This window comes from Myotis lucifugus, unplaced genomic scaffold, assembly GCF_000147115.1.
Source record: "Myotis lucifugus unplaced genomic scaffold, Myoluc2.0 scaffold_125, whole genome shotgun sequence".
Taxonomy (NCBI): Eukaryota; Metazoa; Chordata; class Mammalia; order Chiroptera; family Vespertilionidae; genus Myotis; species Myotis lucifugus.
Genome location: NW_005871173.1, coordinates 2,459,211 through 2,482,362, shown reverse-complemented (window position 1 = coordinate 2,482,362; position 23,152 = coordinate 2,459,211). Strand labels below are relative to the sequence as shown.

Sequence of the window (23,152 nt, the reverse complement as noted above, 5' to 3'; positions counted from 1 at the left end):
TGCCACGGTGCCCAGTGGCGTGGAAATGGACATTGTTCCCAGGCCAGCGCTAACAGGCCAGTTTCCATGACGTCCGTCCACTGGGCGGAACCTCCTCTGAAACGAACTCATGTGCTTGTTCAGGCTGAGATTGAGTGGGGTTCCAGGAGGAAAGGGTTTGGGAACCCGACATGTGAGTGGACATGTTCAGGGCATGTGCCCCCCTGGGGTCATCCCCACACTGCAGACCGGGAAGTGGGGGACCGAGAGATGAAGGGGTTCATCCAGGTGATCACTGGGGGCCTGCCAGGCCCCTCGGGTCACGTTTCGGGGGCCTGGCAGCTCACGGGGCTGCAGAATGCAGCTGCAGTCGTCAGCCCAGGACAGCAGAAGGGGTGCTCTCCAGGCCCTGAGTCATGTGAGGGACTCGGGGATCTTCAGCTAAAACAAAGGCCAGGCCACTGAGCCATCTAACTCACCCCCAAGCCCTCTCCCCCCCCGGGGGGGAGAGATCATTATTTGGGGAAAGGTCCCAGGTGGTTTTGATGTGCACCCCTCTTCCGAACGAGGGGCATCTCTGCTGGCCCCGGTGCAGGAGGTGAGGGGCTAATTGGTAGGCCTTGGCCTTGCTGAGGGCCTGGTGAGATCTCAGATCACCTGAAGGTTTAATCCAAGACCCAGAAAGCCTTGGTTTCCCATTTGGGGTGAGTAGCAGGGCGCTTCGGTTAGCGGGGTGTCAGGCTGCCTGAGTAGAACTGGAGGTAACAGGCAAAAAACAGGCATAGTGAGCCCCGGCTCTACTGGCTGTGACTTTTAACCGCTCTGGGGCGCAGTTTCCACATCTAAAAAGAAGACTACCTCTCTCATAAGGTCGGGAGTGACCTCAACTATTAGGAAGCAAGGAGCCTCCATTAATAACGAAGGCAGGATGCCTCCCTAGGGTGACCACCTTGTCTGGTTTGCCAGGGAATGTTCTGGTTTAAACCTAAAGGTCCCTGGCCCCGAGAAGCCCTTCAGTCCCAGGCAAACTGGGACCGTTGGTCACTCTGTGCTTGGCACAAAGTAGATGCCCAATGAAAGGATGAATGACCGCCCTTGCCCCCTCCTCTCAGATCGCATGGCGCTGGGACACCCACCCACGAAGCCAGCTTTTCCATGAGGCGGAGCCGGGCGGTCTCATGTCCTTTAAGGGGGGTGACAATGCCTTGGAGACATTGTCCCAATGGCAACTCTGTAAATCCCACCTCTGCCCTCTGCCAGGTTTGTCTGAACCTCGCTGTGACATGGGTCTTGTATTTGCGACTTTGCTGATAAGAGCGGAAGTGCCTGGAACGTAGTGGGGCTCACCGCTTTTTGGGGGGAAGCAAACGACCTTCTGAGGCGGGCCCGCCAGGTGGTGACTTCTCATTTTATGGGGGAACAGGGCGAGCCATAGGGCTTCTGGAGCTGTAGTTCCCAACGTGGGGCGCACGCCCCACAGGGGGCAGGTTTGATTTTTAAGGGGGGGGGGCAATTCCGAGAATGAGTTGTTAACCTTTTTTCCTATTCTTAAAATTCCCAAAAAAGTTTTTTTCCCCTTCACATTAGAATCACCTGGGTAATCTTTTTAAAATCCTGATTTCTGGGCCTCATCCTCTGGAATTTCTGTTTCTTTGTTATGGGGTGAGGCCACAAGATTAGTAACAAAGAAACAGAATTTCCGGAGGATGAGGCCCAGAAATCAGGATTTTAAAAAGATTCCCAGGTGATTCTAATGTGCAGCCAAGGTTGAGAACCACTGTTCTAGGGGGCTCATATACAGTATACACACACACACACACACACACACACACACACACACATACATACAGTGGGGACTTGACTTATGAGTTTAATTCGTTCCATGACGGAGCTCGTAACTCAAATTACTCGTATGTCAAATCAAAAGTGAATGAGTGAGACACGTGATGCTGGGCTGATGTGGCGTTCATTGTGACGTTCGCTGCGCCAACTAGCGGTGGGGTATCTGAAGCTGGCTCGTAACCCGAATTTTAGCTCACAATTCAAAGCAAAAAATCGGCCGAGAGACGGCTCGTATCTCGAAAAACTCATTAGTCGGGACACTCATAAGTCAAGACTGCACTGTATGTATATATATGTATGTATTGTGACATATTTATGCATTTCAGTTCTCTATTATATGTTTTGAAACGTTATTTTTTCATATCACTTCATATTATTATTATTTTTAATACCAATCTCTTAGTGATTTCTTTCTCAGTACTTCAATTGTCCTTTTGTTCTATTTTTCTCTTCCATGGATGCCATGTTCTTTGGAAGCTTGTTTAGACCAAGTTAATGGCCTTTTAGGCTTCCTCCATGTGACTAGGAGTTCACTTTTTGAATGCTAAAGAATTATTTGTCATGGAGGGGGCCGGGCATCAGGATTTTAGAGACACTTAGGTGGGGCGTGGCCAAAAAAAGGTTGGGAATCACTGCTCTAGAGTCTACATCCTCCAGGTGACAGGACGTGTTACGGTGTAACAGCGCCCCGAGGAAACACTCCTCGTTCTACACAAGGAAGCCAGAGCTACCCGCCAGCAATCTATGCACAGAATTAAGCCCCTGAAACAGCGCTAAATTATTTGATTTAAATACTGGTCTATCTAGGGATGAAGACCTCGGTAATGTAGGCTCCCATTAATAATGAATGGTTTTCTGTATTCTAATCCTGTTAAGCATACAGCTCCTCGGCAAATGTATTAGTGGCAATGCGTGTTTGTGAATTAAGCCCTTGGTGTATCAGGGTTATGAGCCTAATTGTCTATTCAAAAGGCTATCACTTTATCACGTCATTAAAATTAAAGAGGTCCCTTTTGTCGGAGTGTTTTGTTAATCCTCCGAATGATATTTTCTCTTTCTCTCTCATTTTCTTCTTATTGAGCTTTATTAGGATTTAAATGCAACTGAAGCAAATCCTGCCGTTCCACCGAAATTGATTATTAAAATAACACCGATAATTATACACAGGTTGTAGGAAATGACACATCGGGGCTGGCGGGGAGGTTGTGCGCTCCCACTCGGATTATGCTAACGAAGATGCAGGGTGCTGAAAATAGAACAGTACAATATAGCTCTGAAATGGGTTAAAGATTTAGTGACTGTTCTACCTCCAGGCAGTTTGAGTGATTCCTGCTAAAATTATCATCTGGATCCAAAAATGACATCCGACGGGAAGGTATGAACAATTCATTTGACGAACTCTTCATATCAGGCACTTATATGCTTGGCAGGGCTTTCCTACTCAGTTCCTTTATCCAGTGTCTTCCGACCAGGCCTTTGTCTTTTTTGAAAGAAAAACATTCTTTCAGATTAAAAAAAAAAAAAATGGTGCCCGGTCTCAGTCACAAAACAGTACTCAGGGGAAAGGCTTAGCTAAATTCTGCGTGGCTGTGTTCGAACACCAAAAGAATTCACCGGTCTTTTATGAAAGTTAAAAACAAAACAAAACACCTTTCCTTTAGAATGTGTTTAGAAAACGCAGAAGTACCGTTGTTTTCCAAGTCCAGCTGACTCAGGACTTGCAACGGCTTCATTTGAAGAAAGTTGTTTTTGAAAAGGTTTGGGGAGTTGAGAAAGGCTCGCTGGGCGCCCTGTAAGCACCGACTGGCATCACCCTCCCTGTCACTTCTCCCGGGACGGCCGAGGGCCACTGACCATTCAAACACAGAGCCGGCCAGGAGGTCATCCCCGGGGGGCGCCGAGCAAGGACAGGCCTCCTTTCTTAGGCGTGTGTTCTTCCTTTCAAGAGGAAAGTCCCAGAGCCCCAGCGTCTCCCGGTGAGGCGCCCGTTAGGGTGAGGGCCCCAGACGCTAAAGATGGAGGGGACCTTCCGGGAGGCCGTCTCGTCTGGACACAATCCAGGGATGTCTCTACGGTACGGAAGCTTTTTTTTCTCACGAGATTGACCTGGGGTTTGACAATTGTCCAATGCCAGGGAGGGTCAAAATTGGCAACAAGGGGGCGCCCAGGAGCGGAGAGCTGCTGGTTTTCCTTATTGGATGCCCTTTCCTCACTTTTCTTTAGAGAAAACACCCCTCCCAGGCTCTCGGTGCTAAGGAGGGATGGGGCTCACTTACCTTCTGCTCGGACAATGGGCATCTGTCCCGGCTCCGGCTGATGAGCAGGTCCTCCGCTCCTCTCTATAGCGGTGGCCCAGGGAGAACGGTGGCCCAGGGAGAACCAGGCAGGACCCGGACCCGTGGAGTGAACTTCGGCCACCGTCTTGCCACACAAGCGAAGAGACAGGGAGCAGAGCCCAGGGCGAGGCCGAGACCAAGCTGCCAGCCCTGCCTGCACGCAACCTTCCAACCCACTTTTTTTGGTTTGGTTTTGTTTTTCGGTGGAAACCTGTTTGAGTGGGATTTCTGTCACTTACACAGGGTAGGGTTCTGCCTGGTGTTGCATCAAGCATAAAATACGTTAGGAAACAACACTTGAAATAAAGTACCAGATCGATATTCCTGCATGACTCTTTCAAAAAAGACTTCCCTATGATCTGTGTCCTGATGGGAGATCGGGTGTCACCACTGACAGGCAGGGCGGGGCTGGTTTACAGAAAATAGCAGAATGTGGTCTTCAGACCTAGAGAGACCAGATTTTAAATTCTGGGGGAGGTGAGAGGCTCTATGCCTGCCTGTCATAGAGCCCAGTCACCTGGGGCCTTTACCTAAGCTCTGCTGGGTTACCCACCAGCCCCACCCTCCCAGTCCTGAATTAGTAACCGCTGGGTTAGGTCAGTGGTCGGCAAACTGCGGCTCGTGGGCCACATGCGGCTCTTTGGCCCCTTGAGTGTGGCTCTACCACAAAATACCACGTGCAGGCGCGCACATACAGTGCGATTGAAACTTCGTGGCCCATGCGCAGAAGTCGGTATTTTGTGGAAGAGCCATACTCAAGGGGCCAAAGAGCCGCATGTGGCTCTCGAGCCGCAGTTTGCCGACCACTGGGTTAGGTGTTGGGATGCTGCAGGCTAGGAAAAGCATGGACCACAGTTCTGGAAGGGGGTGTGTTAGTTACTGATTGCTGTGTAACAAGCAGCCATCACCGTCGGGGCTTAAACCAGCTTACCTTTGCCATCCCACCGTTTCCATGGTCAGGAAGGTGGGCACAGCCTACCTGGTCCTCTGCTCAGCGTCTCACAAGGAGACAACCACAGGATAGGCCTGGCTGGGTTCCCTTCTGGAGCGTGGGGTCCTTTTCCAAGCTCATGGGTAATTAGCAGAATTCAGTTGCTTGTAGGTATGGACCTGTTTTCTTGGTGGCTGTCATTTGGGGCTGCTCTCACCTCCTTAACTGGTGGCCTTTTCCCAGGTGCTCTGCCAACATGGTAGCTTCCTTCTTCAAGGCCAGTGTGGTTTCTTACCGCGGCCATAACAAATGACCACACTATTGCATTATTTTACACTTTCCATTCATCAGCAGTCTGGGCACAGCGTGGCTCAACTGCTGTTTCTACTCTGGGTTCCACAAAATATTGGCAGGGTTGTGTGATCTTCCCTGGAGGTTCTGGGGAATTAGCTGCCTGCCTCCATGCTCATTCTGGTTGTTAGCAGGATTCGGTTCCTATGGGTTGTAGGACTGAAGTGTCTACTTCCTTGCTAGCTGTCAGCTGGGGGCTGCAGCTGGTTCTCTAGTCCTTGCTCTTGGTCCCTAAGTTTCAGAACCAGCAATGGTGTGTGCAATGGTTTCACCCCGGGAGTCTCTTTGACTTTCCCTTGGCTGCATCTCACCTGCCTCTCTTCTGCCCTGTTTCTCTGCCCTCAGCCAGAGAAGGTTCTCTGTTTTGAAGGGTTTATGACATTAGATTGGGCCCACTGGGACAATCCAGGAAATCTCCCTACTTGAAAGTCTGTACCCTTAATCACACCACAGAGCCCCTTGTCTTGGAATAGGCTCCTGGAATTAGGGCATGGACATTATTGCTAGGCGGGAGGAGCGTCGTTATTCTGCCTACCATGGAGAGCAAGGGAATCTCATTCCCATCTGCTAGAGTAGAGATATGATGTGACGTGATGACAGGAAGGACCATCCAGTCACCTCTGTAGTTCTCTATGGGCCAGACCAAGTCACAAGTCCTGCCTACATTCAAGGGGCGGGGGATTACATGTGCCTGCAACTCCTGGGGGTCATATAGGATATGTCTAGCACAGGGTGTTAGCTGGAAGCTCATGGGATGGAGTCCTTGGTGGCCTCACAGTTGTTGAGCCGGGTGGCCATTAAGACCAGTGATACAGTGAGGGCGGGAGGGAGGTGTTCTTGCAACCTTATCAGAATATTCTTTCCCCACCCAGCCCAGGTAGCTTTCTCTCGTCTGACTCTCCCACTTCTCACTTGTCACTGTCTCCCAGCTGTGCATGGGTTCCATTGGGGATTGTGAGGTTTTCCATGGAGGGGCCTGGCCAGCTCTTACTTTCACCGTGGACACCTGCAGAGCCTGGTCTTGGGCTGAGGAGAGCGAGAGGGGGCGTTGTTTAGCCGCCTGGTCCTTCCCGCAGGGCCCACCAGAGGCAGGCAGTTAAACCACACACAGCAGAGCTGTGCTGACTCCTCACTATCCTCGGCCTCCTTTTTGTTAGAGTTGCATTTCTCAACTCCTCTCTCTATTTCTCTGAAAATTATTTGCAAATGAAGATATTCTTACCGACATTCCTAACCATTCTGCAGGCACCAGAGATATGTCCGCTCCGGGGTGTGAACGAGCCCGGGTGTCCCTGAGATAAAGCTTGGCTTCAGTTCCAGTTACTGGAAACTGGGGGGTCTTTGTGAGGTGGCGGTTTATCACAGGCGCAGCAAGAAAGAGTCCAGAACACCATTAAGTCTCAGAATACAACAGTGTTTCCTGGAGATTTCCGTTCTCCAACAAAACATAATTATGTTCCTTCCCGAAATAGTGATACTCAGTTTGGGTCTTTTCTGAAATAAACTTTTTCATTTTGGCTTATCTAGAAAACAGCCAGTTTCAGACTCCGATGCCTAATCTCGGTGACCTACTGTATGTAAGCTCTCTGGGAATTTTGAATTGTGTGTGAGCGGGTGTTGGTGTGTGTGTCCATGTATGTGTTTATAGGTGGCCATCTTTGTGATGGGTGGGGATCCAGAAATGGACATATTGAGATGTTTTATAACATATTAAGATGTTGTTCCCATACATTGTCAATTTTGTGTAGTTTGGGGGGTATTCTAAGCCTTGAATAACCCCCATTCTTTTGGGTTGCCACTCAGTAGTGCTGCCAACATTCCTTACCTTTAATAAGACACAGACCTACCCATCTTCCAAGCGTGGAGAAGAGACGAGAAAGATACATACATGCCCTGTCACTGTGGAGGGTGCGTTCTGCCAGCACCATGAACTTGTCGGGGACCAACCTCAGATGTCTACCTTAAGATGACACTCCACGGCAGGAGCTGTAAAATGTCGCGTGATGATCCTGGCTCAGTGGGCAGATTAATTCTGAGATGTATTTAACTAGCCGGGAGTATTGGAGATTTTGATAGATAAGGAGAAGAACTCTACAAGGATTTTTAATAAATGAAGACTTCTCTCAGTATCTTATTTTGGTCTCTGACAGAGCATTTCATCCAAGTGTCTGGGCTGTCACCTTCGTCACTACATCATTCTTTAGATAGAGAGTCTTACATCATTTTGAAAATCCTGAGCGTGGAGATTCAGTGTGCTTTCTTCTCCCCTCCGACCTGAATTGTCCTCGGAGTGGCTCCTACTGGCTCCTGTCTCTTGCTGTGCAGACTGGCTGTGGAAGAGAAACCTCCATGGTGGCTTTTGCCCAAGGTCCCAAATGTTCCCAAGTAGAGACAAGGCAGAGACTGCAAAGCGAGTGAGGTATTTGCTGTTCAGTTTCTATCAAGATGCATTTGCTGACTTATTAGTAAATAGCCAGGTGCCCCCAGAGCTGGGTGGAATGAATTCGGGGGAGGGGGCTCCCCAGTGTGCCCAGCTGCCCCTTGCATGTTGCCTAATGTCCTGGGCTCTGCAGAACATTCAGAAAATTAACACGCTTACCAAATATGTTTTTCTTGCTCATTAACTCGATGAAGCCCACTGGTTTTTTAGAATCACAGCAGCAAGTTGTAAATGATGTATGAAATGAAAAATCTTTTCTCCCCCAGTGAGCAGGGAGAGAGAACTGACAAGGCTTTTCTCACTGTGGCCGCTTCAATCACATCGAAACGCTGAGCCGGTCACATACCCGCGGTGACCTGGGAAGGAGTCGGGGACAAGCTGCGGTCAGACTGAGTCCCAAGGAGTCCCTCCTCCACCTACTCCACTGGCCCAAAGAGAACGCGGTTGAAAGAAACCCGGCACGTGACCCGGTGGCCTGCCCCGTGGGGACAGGCTCGGCCTGGTTCTGTTTAGAAGTCAGGACCACCCCCCGGGGGCCACTGGTGTTCGAGGCTCTGCCCTTTGGCTTTTCACCCCGGGCTCTGTGGCTTAGTTGGCATCATAGACTGGCTGTCACTTCACTTGCTTGAAAAACGAACACATATTTGAAAATTCATATACTTAGAAGTGGTCCAGGCACTATTGGAGGACAAAAGGAACGTAAAATATAAATATATCAATGTAAAAAGCCAGCCTCTGCCCTCAAACAGCCTATAACTTTACAAAATGGGGAATTTACTTAAAAATTTCTCCCCCAAATGGAACAATTTTATTTTTTATTCTTATTGTTGCCCTTGTGGTGCTATCACAGTAAGTCATAGATAATAACTGACAATGTACTACATCAGGGGTCCTCAAACTACGGCCCTCGGGCCACATGCGGCCCGCCGAAAACATTTATCCGGCCCGCGGGTGTTTTTGCCACCGCTGCCTGTCCTGCTTAGCAGCCGACTCATCCCGGGCCTGCAGTGCGCATGTGTGGAATGTCTGAAGGACAGTGAACTGGCCCCCTGTTTGAGGACCTCTGTACTACATGTTTGCCGACTTTTATAAATCGCATGTGTCCATTTTTTTAAAAAAATAGAGAAGACTGAAAATGGGTAAAGACAGCGTTCATTGTATCTGCCTCATGGGGATGGACCAGCATTGACCAAACTCCAAAAGGCTGATGTATGATGTATGGACCAGAACGCTGGTTTGTCGTTTTGAGATGTGCTGTGGCCCAGGAAGGTGCACTATAATGAGGAGGTTGCAGGTGAGCATGGACTGCTAACAGGGGGCTGGTGAGAGAATTCACTGCTCGCTGGCACCAGCTCTGAGAACCCTGCTCCGCGTGTCCTTCTCAGAGATGACCTGCTCCTGGGACTGGCTGTTGTATCCCTGGCCAGGCAGCCTTCCCCTCTCAGTTAAGCCTGGGGACTCTTCTTTCTCTGTTTCCATGATCGTCCATTCCTCCTGACTGATCTATTCTTTCTTTAGATACTTAACCTAATCTTCCAGGTTACTGCCATGACTTACATGCCTTTGGGTCTTTCTCTAATTTTAGGAGGCTTTGCATATCTCTTTGGTCTGTAGGTACTTTATAGTTCCACTGCAGAAGGCACTGTTTCCTCCAAATTTTGTGCCCCTATTACCCCTATTACCCTTTTCACCCCTATTACCCTTTATGCAAAGAAATGGTCACTGCTCACCCATGGCACTATAATAGACAACACCGATTTTGGTAGGATAGGTGTCCACCGGCAGCAGGAATCCAATGCTCCATTCCTGTGATGCATAATAACTGCGGATTTTAAGTTTAGCTCTGGTATGGGTTTGGGTGAATTTGTGGGTGATTATCTTCACCCGTTTAATTCAGCTTCTTTAATGATAGCCATTGAGTGGCTTGGTGGGACATGGATTTAAATGTCTTAGTGTCTTCTTGGGGAAGACACAGGGCATGTCTGTGGCTTGCCTCGCCTGATCTTCCATGCACTCTGTTAGGGCTCCTCACGGGGTTGTCCTGAGATGTCTCGTATCGCAGTAGACCTCAGTGATTGAACAGGAAGTTGAAAGAACCGGGTTGACTGTGCCAAGGTGATTTTGGTGGCTGTGTCTATACAGTATATATGTTCTGACTCCTCTTAATAAAATATGCCAATAGATCAGAAGCTCCCTGCGGCTTTTGCCAATATGGTGAATGCACACTGAAAGCTGACACTCCAGGGCAGTGATGGTGAACCTTTTGAGCTCGGCGTGTCAGCATTTTGAAAAACCCTAACTTAACTCTGGTGCCGTGTCACATATAGAAATTTTTTGATATTTGCAACCATAGTAAAACAAAGACTTATATTTTTGATGTTTATTTTATATATTTAAATGCCATTTAACAAAGAAAAAATCAACCAAAAAAATGAGTTCGCGTGTCACCTCTGACACGCGTGTCATAGGCTCGCCATCACTGCTCTAGGGCCAGAGCCCCAATGTTAACACCAGTTGCTCGGCAAATGCTAGGAAGATGTTAATCTTGGAAACTAGATATAACGACGTTTGTAGACGATAGAACTTCCACCTTCCCATATTTGCAGAAATTGCTCCATTATTTTCCATTGCCCCCTCTCCTCCCAATATACCATGCTTTGGAGCCAATTCCAGTTTGCACGAAGATTAGCAAAATAGCAGTCTGAAGCCATGTGGGCGTTTCTATAATTACCACATAGGAAATAACATTCTTAGACAATGAAACTCTGGATAATCCCTAAGAGGAAGTTATCTCAGAAGCCACAGAATGCGTGCAGCGTTGAAGAGCCGCTGGCCCCGAGGATTTCGCAGTGACAGATGGCGAGGTTTGGGAGGTAGAGAACCCGGAGGAGAAGGCAGATGTACTGATGGTGGCTGACATGTCCCCTTCACAAACAGTCACTTGATAGAAGGATGCAGCCCTTGCTTGGAGTCCCTTTACAACCAGCAGAAGAGCAGAAATGGATCATGGGCCACAGAGGCTGATAGAAGTTGGCAGAATGGATGTAAGACAAAGTGGTGTGTCTGCTCCAGAAAAATCTTAGCTCTGCCCATCAATTTACCCCGAAGCATGTCTGCGACGTCCAGATGCCTCCTGTCACCTGCAGTGGGCCTGCCTGGGCTGCCATTTTTCCTCTTAAAGAAATTCTGAACACGAGGCATCTTGGGAGTCACCTTCCACTAGACTTAATGTGCCTCAGCGGACCGCATCATCCCGAGAAAAGCACATTGGGTTTTTGCTGTTTATGGATCTCGACAAACTCAGCCTCGGAGGCGATGCATAGAGCACCAGCTGCAAGGACATTAAAATGAAAAGCTGGCATCTTCCCGGCTCTGTGAAGTATTCACTTCAAGGCAAACGCACCGCTCAGCCTGAATTGAAAAGATGCCGCTTGAATGCGAGCTGGAGTTCGTCTGAAAGTTCGTTCACTGCGCAAGGCCCTGTAATCAAAGGAGGCACTGCCCCTTCAATTTTGTGAGTGTCAGACATGCACCCACCCCACAGGACGGTACTGATGACAGAGGGTACACTTGCATGCATATTTATGGCACTGACCTAGCGTTTCCAGAGAGCCTTTTTTCCAGGAACTCAAAAGCTTCAGCAGTGTCACCTCAGGAACTCCTCGGGCTGGGGGGCTCCCCCCAGACCGCCTGGTTCACCTCTTCCCTCCGGGCAGGCCTGACCGAGGCAGGTTCGAGCCTCTCCTCCTCATGCCGTCTCCGGGGGAAGGGAGCTCGCAGCCTTTCTGCGAACCCATCTGCTAATGAGATTCCTTCGGTTCCCTTGAAGCCCATTTGCTCTCTCTTTGAAGGGACTTTAATAGTCTGATCACAGTTTATATGCTGTTCTAAAGTCACCTTCACAGCTTGCTTTCTTCACTTAAACCCACAGCCATGTTTCTCAGGTTTGGGGCACTCAGGCTGACTCCCTTGCCTTCCGTTACTCTGGATGGGGCTGCGTGGGGAGCAGGCGATGGGTGTCCGTGGCATCTGGGTCAAAGACATATAAGTTGGAGTGTTCGTTTCAGGTTCGGTTCTTCCTGGCTGTGATTTGGGGCAAATTACTTGGCTTCTTTAAGCTCTGGCTTCTTCCTCTGTAAATGGAGATCATGCAGCTGTAACTCGCCGACTTGTAAAGATTCAGCTGAGAGCCTGGCCGGCGTGATTCAGTGGTTGAGCGTTGACCTATGAACCACGAGGTCATGATTTGACTCCAGGTCAGGCCACATGCCCGGGTTGCAGTCTCGATCCCCAGTGGGGGGCGTGCAGGAGGCAGCTAATCAATGATTCTCTCTCATCATTGATGTTTCAATCTCTCTCTCCCTTCCTCTCTGAATATATTTTTTTAAAAAAAGATTCAGCTGAGATGATACAGAATTGGCACTGTGCTGGGCACGGAGCTGTTCCCCCACTGCACTATTTTAAGCTGCCGTATTTCTTATATTCTGAAGCAATATAAGGAATATTGGGAGCAGCCGTGTGGGAGTTCCAGTTGGGGGAAGGCGGGGCTGGGCATTGGTCATCTGTGGCTGCCACCTGTTCAGACCGGTCCTGACTTCTTCCCATGTGATCAGTGTTCTTCCAATACCAGTTGTCAAATACTTAGAGATGAATACATTTGAAGTCTAGCTGGGAACTAGCTGAAAGAATATGTAGTCATCTTGCAGGCATTATGTTGAGTGAAATAAACCAGTCACAAAAGGGCAAATACTGTGATTCCCCTTCATGAGGCCCCTATGGCGTCCGATCCATCCAGACAGCAAGTGGAGGATGGCCGCCAGCAGTGTGGTGGGAGCGGAGTGGGATTGGGGTGGAATGGGGACCGAGTTTCAGTTGGGGAAGATGAAAAGGTCCCGGAGGTGGCTGGTGTGATGGCTGCGCAGCGATGCGAATGTACTCAATGCCACTGAACTATGCACTTGACCATGGTCAAATGATAAAGTTCATGTTGTGTATACTGCCCCATAATAAGAAGAATTCGTAATGAATCAGAAACTCCTTTGACGCCGCAGATGAGCGTTTAGTGTGACTGAGGCACTCTCCCTATTAGCCGATCGAGCCGTCAGTCAAAAGTGTGTCCCACACGTGCTCTGCTAGGACGTGTCAGAGAATCACAGCGGTGGTGAAGGCAGCCCTGGTGCCAGTGTAGCTGAGAAAAGAGGGAGGGAGATGGAAGACGGCCCCTAATGACCCCGAGAAAGAGGCCAGCGATGGGTGGAGCTGGAGAGCGAGGAGGAGTGTGAAGGGAAGGCAGTGGGCTGGAGTAGGTTCAGGCCGGTGGGAGAAACACACTGCCCGGGGCAGGTGAGCCTCTCAGGGTAGGACGTGACCATGTGGGAAGAGGAGAGCCAGGCAGAGGCCGTCAGCATGGGGCCAGCCAGGAGCCACTGTTGAACAGGAGAAAATCAGCAGAGATTCAGAAAGATGTCAGTGGTAAGGGCTGGGCTGCAGGGAGGGAGGCGGAATTCAGAGTGACCGTCTGTCTCCTGTACGTGGCCGCGTTGTGTTTTGTGACCTGAGCAATTCTTTCTGTGTAGATGGCCCCTACCCTGGTTTGGATTTCTGTCTCCAAGAGCCTGCGGAACGTCTAACTCTCCCCAAACCGCCGCTTCCCTCCCAGTTTCCTGGGTCTGTTTTGGCAACACGTTTCAGACACACACGCTTGAAACCCCCGCCTCTCCCTCAGCGTGCACATGGCAGACACCAAATCATCTGGTCTCGCTTTGGACAGAGGCCTGGTGGCAAGGCGAGGCGGTCTAGTGTTGTGGAAACTGCAGCGAGTAAGAACTTAAAAGCAGCCAGCGGATTTGGCAATAAGGTGACCGCTGGCAACACGTTTGAGATTGTTTATAGTGTAACGATGGGAGCGTGTGTGAGACCATAGACGGCTAAGTAGGAATCGGTAAGGAAAATGGGGCCGCCGAGGGGGTAGCGTTGTGCAGTTTTATTTCTGATAGGATGTTTGTTCATTTCCAGGGCAAAAAAAAAAAAAAATCCCAATAAGATTTCTTCTTCTTCTGTTTTAAAAAAATATTTTTATTGATTTCAGAGAGGAAGGCAGAGGAAGAGAGAGATAGAAACATCAATGATAAGAGAGAAGCATTGATCGGCTGCCTCCTGCACGCCCCACACTGGGGACTGAGCCTGCAACCCGGGCATGTGCCCTGACCAGGAATTGAACCGTGACCTCCTGGTTCCTAGGTTGACGCTCAGCCACTGAGCCATGCCGGGCGGGCCCAAGAAGAGTCTTCTCATTAAAGATTGCAATGACCAAGATGAACAAAATAGAAAGAAAAAACCCCTGCAGCCCGGAATCCCAGCCTCCCCCTCACTCCATGTCCTCTCTGTAGGGCGGTGGGTGGTTGTGGGGAGCACTCTGTCCTCCCAGTGTGTCTGCTGTAGCCTGGCACCCACCTGGACGCCGCTACTGCATGGAGACATTAGGGCTACACCAGTGATGGCGAACCTTTTGAGCTCGGTGTGTCAGCATTTTGAAAAACCGTAACTTAACTCTGGTGCCGTGTCACATATAGAAATTTTTTGATATTTGCAACCATAGTAAAACAAAGACTTATATTTTTGATATTTATTTTATATATTTAAATGCCATTTAACAAAGAAAAATCAACCAAAAAATGAGTTCGCGTGTCACCTCTGACACGCATGTCATAGGTTCGCCATCACTGGGCTACGCACTGGGCTGTGTGTCTCGTAAGGGTTGGCATTACCCAGAACCCAGATAGAAAGAATAATGCCATTTCCCTCTCTGTGCTGCTTTGTCCAGATGACTTACCTTCTTGAATTAAATAATTGATGAATTTTAAAGCACTACTGAGTATATTCTGTTTTTTTTTTTTTTTTAGTCCACTGTTATCAAAACCTCAGCTATCAATGACCCAAGACAGTGAAAGGGAAAAACTGAAAATTAGCTTTTCTGTGTCCCACCCAGGGAACACCACCATCGGGGCTCCTCCTCTCGGTGTGCAAGGTGACGGTTAGGACGCGTGGGACCGAGTCTTTCACAGATGTGACGTCATGGGAGGAAACCAGCAACACATGAGTCAGACCGTGTAATTACCAGCTGTTCCCAGGGACTCTGACTTCTTCCCTGGGCCATCCTTCCCCTGGTCACGCTGACCCGCTGTCAGCGTCCCGAGTCTGTCTGTCTGCTCTCTCTCACCGCGGAGCCTTTGTAAGCAACCACAGGGCGGAAGAGGAGCCAGAGGACAGAGAGCAGGCAGAGGACAGAGAGCAGCTCTGACGCCTTCCTCCCGGTAGTGCCAATGGGATGTCCGGGCCCAGGCATCAGTCCTCAGTGTCCAGTCTCTCCTACGTCCAGCCTCACCACAGCCCAGGCCCCTAACGGGACCCAGCCTTCTCAGCTATTCCATTTCCCCCTTATCTGGCGCTTCCCTCCCTCTCCGAGGCAGCACCACCTCTGTCTGCAGCAGGGCAGCCTGGAGAAGCCTCTGCTCTCAGGCCTCTGTTTGCAGATGAAAGCCTGGGGGTTGGGGTGCCTGGTGGACTTTTGCTTCTTCCCCTCAAATAGTAGGGATGCCAAAGCGCCCGCCACGGCACCTCTCCCCCATGTCCAGGCAGAGTGGAAAGAGAAGGGAAAAAACAATATCCCCCATTTTTTTGAGATTTCTCCTGCAAAGAGAATAAAATAGAAATGAGTCACTTAAAGAATTATCTGGCTATCTGTTTCTCTTGTTTAGAGCAATGCTAGCTCTAGTTACTAATAAATGTTAGCTTTCATTGTTAATACATAGAAGAAGCTGGCTACTTAGAGTTTATAATAAATTTCATGGAAATTAAGAGAAAAATTAGGTCAAAATAAAGAAAACACATCTGGCATGGCTCAGTGGTTGAGCGTCGACTTATGAACCAGGAGGTCACAGTTCAATTCCGGTCAGGGCACATGCCTGGGTTGTGGGCTCAGTCCCCCTGTGTCGGGCATGCAGGAGGTAGCTGATCAATAATTCTCATCATTGATGTTTCTCTCTCTCTCTCTCTCTCTCTCTCTCTCTCTCTCTCTCTCTCTCCCTCTCCCTTCCTCTCTGAAACCAATAAAAATATATTTTAAAAAATAATACATTGGCTCCTGCCATGCGTTTAATTTATATTTCTAAAAAGGCCTAACAAAAGTAGGTAATTTAGGCCCCCGTGTGCTTCAATGATGACGAAGGCACTACCTGATGGAGAATTTAAGAAAATCAGAAAACCTTTAGGGCAGTGCCTGCTATTGAGGTGGCTGGCCTTTAAATTCAGGGGGTGTGGCAAACTTTGGCCTTTGATTTAACCAGTACACAGGCATTTTCCTTATTTTTATTTTTTATTTTTTTTGGCTTAAATCACAGAAATTTATTTTCTCACAGTTCTGGAGGCTGGAAGTTCAAGGCCAAGGTGGTGGCAGGGTGGGTTTCCTCTGAGTCTCTTCTCCTTGGCTTACAGGTGGCCGCCCCCTTGCTTCCTCCTCACATGGTCTCCGTCCTCCCTCGTGCACACCCTCACAACCTCATTGAACCTTAACCCTTTGAGTGCCAACCAATATCCTAGGAACTATGCTAAAATTGCCAAGGCATTTTTGCTGATTTTGCAGCAGTTTAGGAAAAAAATTATGAATCTCAAGTAAATGAAGTTACATATTCAAAAACTTAAGGAACCCTTTACTACATTGACATTTTAGCAATATCATCATCACTAATAAAAGCAGACTTAGAACTGGACGCTATTTCGAAGCTTTGATAGCGCTCCCGGGACTTTTGGCAAAAGACAGGGGTTAATTACCTCTGTAGAGGGCCTATTTCCAAACACAGTCCCGTTTTGTTATGCTGGGTGTTTCGTTTTTCAGTGTAAATATCGATGCTTGGGTCAAAGGAAGGTAGACACTAAGTCTACACCCGTCTCTTAGGGAGGCAGTGTTTTTCTTTCTTTGTGCCGGGGTGTACTCATTGATAATGCTTATTGCTCTACTAAAGGTATACAGCAAAGCAGCACTGTTCCCGACTCTGAACATATGCATCCCCGAGGCGGTGCACACGCCGGGAAGAAGTTACACATAATGCGTAGGGGCGCCCGACTGCTAATCTTTATGCCTTGCCTTGACCCTTAATTCCCCAAACAGCGATTCGCAGTGTTTTCTTCTTTCTTATCTGGATTCTATTTTGGCCGCCTAACTTAAGTGGGCTTCTGTCTTCCTCCCATCCACTCCTTTTAAGAAAAATGAGTAGTCTGTTCTTTAGAGCAGTTTTTGGCTCACAGAAGAATTGAGGGGAAAGTACTGTGACCCCATATACCCCACCCCCGGCCTTCCCCACGATCACATCTTGCATTAAGGTGGTACCTTTCTTACAATTAATGAACCGATACTGGTACATTTTTATTAACTACAGCCCGTAGTGTAACTAGGTCCCCTCCTTGTGGTGTACAGTTCTGTGGGTTTTGGCAAAGCTAGAATGTCACACATCCACCAAGACAGCATCAGAGTGGCTTCCCCGGCGCTCCGCCTAGTCCTCCCTCCCTTCCTTCCTCCGCCCCTGGCAACCACTGACCTTTCTACTTTCTAAAGTTTTGCCTCCTTCCTCCCCTTTTAAATTCTCTCTCTCTTTTTTTTTTTCTAGATTATTCTTACTCATTGGATAGGTCCCTTGGTCCTCCTTTCCTACTTCCATTCCGAAACCCAGTGCTCCAAGAACTGGTTTCACTACTACAGATTCTGTGTATCAGCCGGAGAGTTCTCTATAGAGGAGAATGCTTCAGTCCGTTCTCATCGAATGTGGTTTCCCATGTCTTTCAGGAGACTTTCTCCTGGAGTCAGATCCCATAAAGCACGGCCAGGCTGGGAGGCAGCTCGGAAGCCGAACTGTTTTGTAACTATTTTCTCCTTTAATCACTCGGAGCCAAGTGCTTCTGGTGCCGAAATCATGCTCCCAGTTCCCGTACACGGGGCCTTTGGAAGATGTGTTCTCTCTGAGGTTCCCAAGGTGTGACTTGCTGTGCCGCAGCGTTAGTGAATGAAAAGCTATTGCTAGGATCTTTGCGTGCCCCACACTGGGGATCGAGCCCACAACCGGGCATGTGACCTGACTGGGAATCGAACTGTGACCTCCTGGTTCATAGGTCGATGCTCAACCACTGAGCCACACTGGCTGGGCACATTGTTTCTTAAAGCACCTGAAACGTTGTCCTGCTCTACCTGTATGCCCAGCAAACGCTTCCTGAGTGTCTTCTACACAGTTGGAGGAAGGGAAGGCTATTCTTGGTCAGATGGTAGAGCATGCCTGGGCTCCTTAGCTTCCTGGAGATGTGACTATTGAATGTCAGTGCCAACCAAGGCAAAATGGCTATGGGACCATTGGTCTAAGATGGCAAATGACACGGTTAATATTACAGATTCACTTCCTTGGATTAAACGAGGATGAAAAAGAATTCCTAGTCAGCTTAGTCTCTGGCTCAGCGAAATAGTATGCTCAGTTTTGGAATTAATATAGCAGAAAATATCAAAGAGTGATTATTTATACTAATTGTTCAAAGCTATTAACCTTAAAAGATGATTTTTCTTGTTTCTATGTCTGATGTTTACATCTCGGGTTTAGCAAAACCACAATAATCAACACTGAAGGAACGCCTGAAGGCTTTGAAATCATGTAGGGGAGAATCTATTTTTAGATTGTTAACGAATGCATTTGGTTTTGAATTTGCAATTGGACACAGCTCATTAATAGATAGTATAGAGGTGTCAGGGAGCAGGGAGGTGGGGTGGCTTGCACTGTAATTCAGCATCTTGTTGGCTTGTTTTATAAAATCTGGGTACCCTCATGCTGGAGCACCCAGAGATGTCTAGTGGTCTGACAGGGCACGCACCGTGGTGCGCTCAGACTTCAGGCAGGAGCTGACCATTCCCGTCAAGGTCAAAGCAGGATTCAAACACCCTTCCCTCTGGCGGACCTGGGAAAACACGCTAATGGGAAAGTGCAGGTTAGAGAGGGAGATGCAGATGCAGCAGGTGGCAGAAGTGCCTCAGCAGGGGCCTGCGTGCTGCTGGGATGCGAGGGGACAGGAAGGCCGGGAGTCATTGAGGCCCCACTGTGAGTGGGAACTCGAGTCCGACATGCACTTCCTTACACCTACACCCTGGGAGGACAACAAAGGGACCCCAGAGACCTAGTGTCGGGTCCTCTCTCCAGTCATGCAGCCGCCATGGTCACAGGGCTCGGCTCCTGCTGCTGTCGGGCCAGCTGGAAGGACTGCTGGAGGCCTTATCACAGTCGTACCCGTCCTGGGTCTGTCTCTCTGCCAATTCATTGTGCGGTGCACCATGCCCCACACTACCACCCTCCGAAGGTGGAGTTCTCTAGGACAGGCCCACGAGGACGGGAGCCCCCTCCCTTTCTGCCAGGTCAGCAGAGTGAGGAGACTAGTAACATCCAGGGACCACCTTGGGGGGGGGGTGTCCCAAAGTGGGGTGGGGGAGGGAGCAGAGCCCTAGCAATGCAGCCAAGGCCATCTTGAGATGGTATCTATGGAAACAGCAAGCCCAAGCACCTTGGAGAGAGATTGAAGTGTGATGAAGATGGTGAGGTTAGACCAGAGCTAGAGCGACAGGAGAGAGATTGGTGTACCTCGGTCACAGCTGCTTAGAAGTGAAATCTGATGGGCAAAGACTGGATCCCCCTTTAAAAGCAGAAGAATCTCCAAATCAATACTTTGATGGTAGATATAGTATTTTAAAGTAACATCATTTACATTTACACACACACAAATAGAGGGAAGGGAAAATTTCACTTTTCCTCAGTGAAATCTGTTTAGGAACTATAACCATGTATTGTCATCTAACCGTTTTAACTTATACTTTATGGGTTACAGGTAGTAAGAATTTCATTGGAAGTTTTGTCCGGGTTCAGAATCTTTTCGTGAAGATACAGTTTGGCAGTTTGAAGATCAGAGAGACTGAAACGTTAGCAGTATAGTTCTTTAAGTTCTGCTTTGGTTTGTTTTGTAAATTCCAGTCCTTCACCTGTAAGCAGCCTGCAGAGCAGTTACATTTTCACGCAGGAAACCCAATGCCTTTGGGGGACAAAGCCCCGTTCTTGTCTAGAGCCGGTTGGAAAGTCATTGGCCCCTGGGGAGGAGCAGAGGCCTTGACCGCACCCCTGGGGCTCTGGGTGACATAGCCAGTGCCCGGGTGGGCCTATCTGAGGTTTCGGGGAAAAGAAGGAGTGAGGAGAAGTTTAGTTTTCCTTTGAAGTTAATAACCTCCTGCAATGGCTTTTGGTAAAACAGAGAAACCTTAAAGAACACTTAACATCCCCCCTCCACCCCCAGCTTGGTGAAATCTGAGGACACGGAGTGATCTGTGAGGTGTCGGCAACCGCCAGCCACACCAGGCAGGACCCGTGGGGAGGACCTTCTCAGCTTCATCTGCTCCTCCACAGCTGGGCGCCGCGTGCAGAGCAAAGACCTGCTGGTCTCTTCAATCCTCTTTCACTGCTCAGCCTAGACAGGAAGGACGCCAAGGGAGACGTCTGTGTGGCTGGTGTTCTCCTCGCTTCCATCCACTACGGAGGCAGGGACTCTTTTTGAATTCGCTCAGATATTTTGTTGGAAGGCACGTTCTCCAGATGGCATTTGGACAAGTCTGTCTATAGCTGTCTGTGTCTTCTCGTGACCACGACTCATCTGGGGAGCGAGACTATTTCTAGGATAGATTCTACTGGGGGTTTTGTACCAGTTTGGAAAATGCTGGAGGGATAAATATTCTCAGATATGATGACCTTGGGGTGATGTGTGGTTGCTTTAGAAGGAGAGAAACCAAACAAAGCATAATACTCAGACAGCACCCCAATCTGGGGCGGATGCAGCTTGTAGTACCTGGTGGTGGGGGACATAGGACAAGGGAGATGAACTTTGAGCCCGTTAGGCTGTTATGTATGCATGATCTTATTTAATCTTCCCAGAAACCATTGTGCAGTGGGATATTTTAGATTCCTGTTTTACCAATGAGAAGACAGCTCAGGGAGGTGAAGCCACTTGTCCAGGTCACAGCTAGTGTGTTAGGTACAGCTAGTGGCCTGGCAGGCAGATGCCATCTGAGGCTGCACCAGCTCAATGTCTCAGTAGGATTTGGGGCGCTTGGCTGGGTCCATTCAGGTTCAGATGCTTCTGCTGTAAGAGCATCTAAATGGCATTCTTTGTCCTTGGAAACAAATCAAGAAGAAATAGAATAACAATCTGAGTTGACTGTGAGTCAGGTTTCTTTATTTGGGGAGTGTGTGTGTTAAATATCTTTACTAAATGTATTGGGGTACATCCCCTATAATAAAAGGCTAATATGTAAACTGTCCCCTTGGGAGTTTGACCACTTGCTATGACGTGCGCTGACCACCAGGGGCGGCGTGGAATGAAGGAAGGCCCCGGCCGGCAGCCAGAAGTCCCTGATTGCTGGCCAGGCCTAGGAACCCTACCTGTGCAAGAATTTCATGCACCAGGCCTCCAGTTGGTTAATAAGATTACATAGGTTTTAAGCTACATGATCTGTATATTGCATTGCATACCCACCAACTGAAGTTAAATCATCTTCTGTTACCATATGTTTGACCCCCTTTACCCTTTACTCACCCCCTTCCCTCTGGTAACCACCATTCTGTTACCCATGTCTATGAGTTTTGTTTGCTTTTCTTGTTTGTTCATTTGTTGTTTTTAGTTTTAAATCCCACCTATGAGTGAAATCATATGGTTCTAAATGTTTCCTGTTTGACTTAATTTGGTTAGCATGATATTCTCAAGATCCATCCATGTTGTTGCAATGGCAATATTTCATCTTTTGTTGTGGCTGAGGAGTATTCCATTGTTTCTTTAGTAGTGGCACCAGAGAGTACAGAGCATGGGGCTTTGGTGTCAGAGTGCATGGGTTTGAGTCTAATGGCTTGACCTTGGACAAACTACTCATCTTCTGGAGTAAGTTCCCCGTCCATAACATGGGGCCTGCAACACCACTCCAAGGAGTGTTGGTGAAAAGTAAAGGAGGGAACACAAATTAGCACATAACATAGTGCCTGGTATGCAGTGAGAGCTAAGTGTTATGATTACATATAATCAATTGAATTAATTCAACAGGTCTGGCTTTTTCTAATCACCTTATCCCATGGGGTTGGATTTCCTCTTGCTATTAGTGTCTAAGAGGTCAACGTTGGGTCCCAGTTCCTTTATTCTCACCCTAAGTATCAAGTTTATTCATTGATCATTTATAAGATATAGGAATTTCCTGGAAGAGAGTTATATTTAAAAATGAATGTCTAAAAGGAAAAGCCAGCGAGGAAGAGCATTCATTTAAACTTGCAGCGATGTAAACATGAGTAAATATTATTGCGGGACCCGTATTAATTTCCCAGTAAGCCGTGCTATCTTGTAGTCTGGGGGTTTTAGGATCTTGGTCTATTCATGCTCCATCTCTGGTGTAGTCGGCATATGTGTGTGTCATAAGGACTTCTCCTTAACGTGTCGGTGCTGCGGTCTGGCGTGATCCCAGAGTGTACAACACAGTTCTAATATGGGAACATCTTGCTATTTTCCCTGGCAGGGGTCTGATGGCCTACTGGCAATTCACAGAATCTATGTTCTGGTAGTTAACAGACTTTAAAAAAACATTACACTTGGGATTAGAAGTCTCATAATACCCACGGACTTAGTCAAGTTGGGCAGCTGTAACGAAGTGCCATAGACTGGGTGGCTTATAAACAGAAATTTATTTATTTTTATTTTATTTTTATTTTTTAAAATAACAACAAAATGTTTAATGAGCAAATTCGTCTTAGCAAATAGGAAACTGCCACAGAGTAGGAGGGGCCGGGGGTACTAGAGAGGAAAGAACCAACTATGTTAAGAAATCAAGGGGAGGACTAGAGGCCAAAGGGCTGGAGCTGCGGACCTGGGAAGGGAGAGGGCAGGGCAAAGGGCCGGACAACAACATTCAAAATAGTTCGGCCATAAAATATAAACACGCTGTCCCTACAGTGGAAAAGGGGAGGGGGGGTAGGGTGTAAGGGAGGAGAGGCTGTTTGGGGAGGGGCTGTGGGGTCCTACCCCACCCTGCTGTGCACCCCTCCCCATCCAGGCCCCTTCCCTCTGTGTCTGTGGGTGCCTGTCTGTGTAGGCATGTGCCACCTTTCCCCAGTCCCATACAGAGCAACCCCCACCGGCATTCCCACATAATTGTTGCCATTTCCAGGTGCT

At 48.5% G+C, this 23,152-nt stretch overlaps 1 pseudogene; it reads right to left on the bottom strand.

The window, feature by feature from the left end:
* Window positions 1–704: 704 nt before the first annotated feature.
* The window catches only part of LOC102419725, a 23,854-nt pseudogene continuing 1,406 nt past the window's right edge, over window positions 705–23,152 (bottom strand).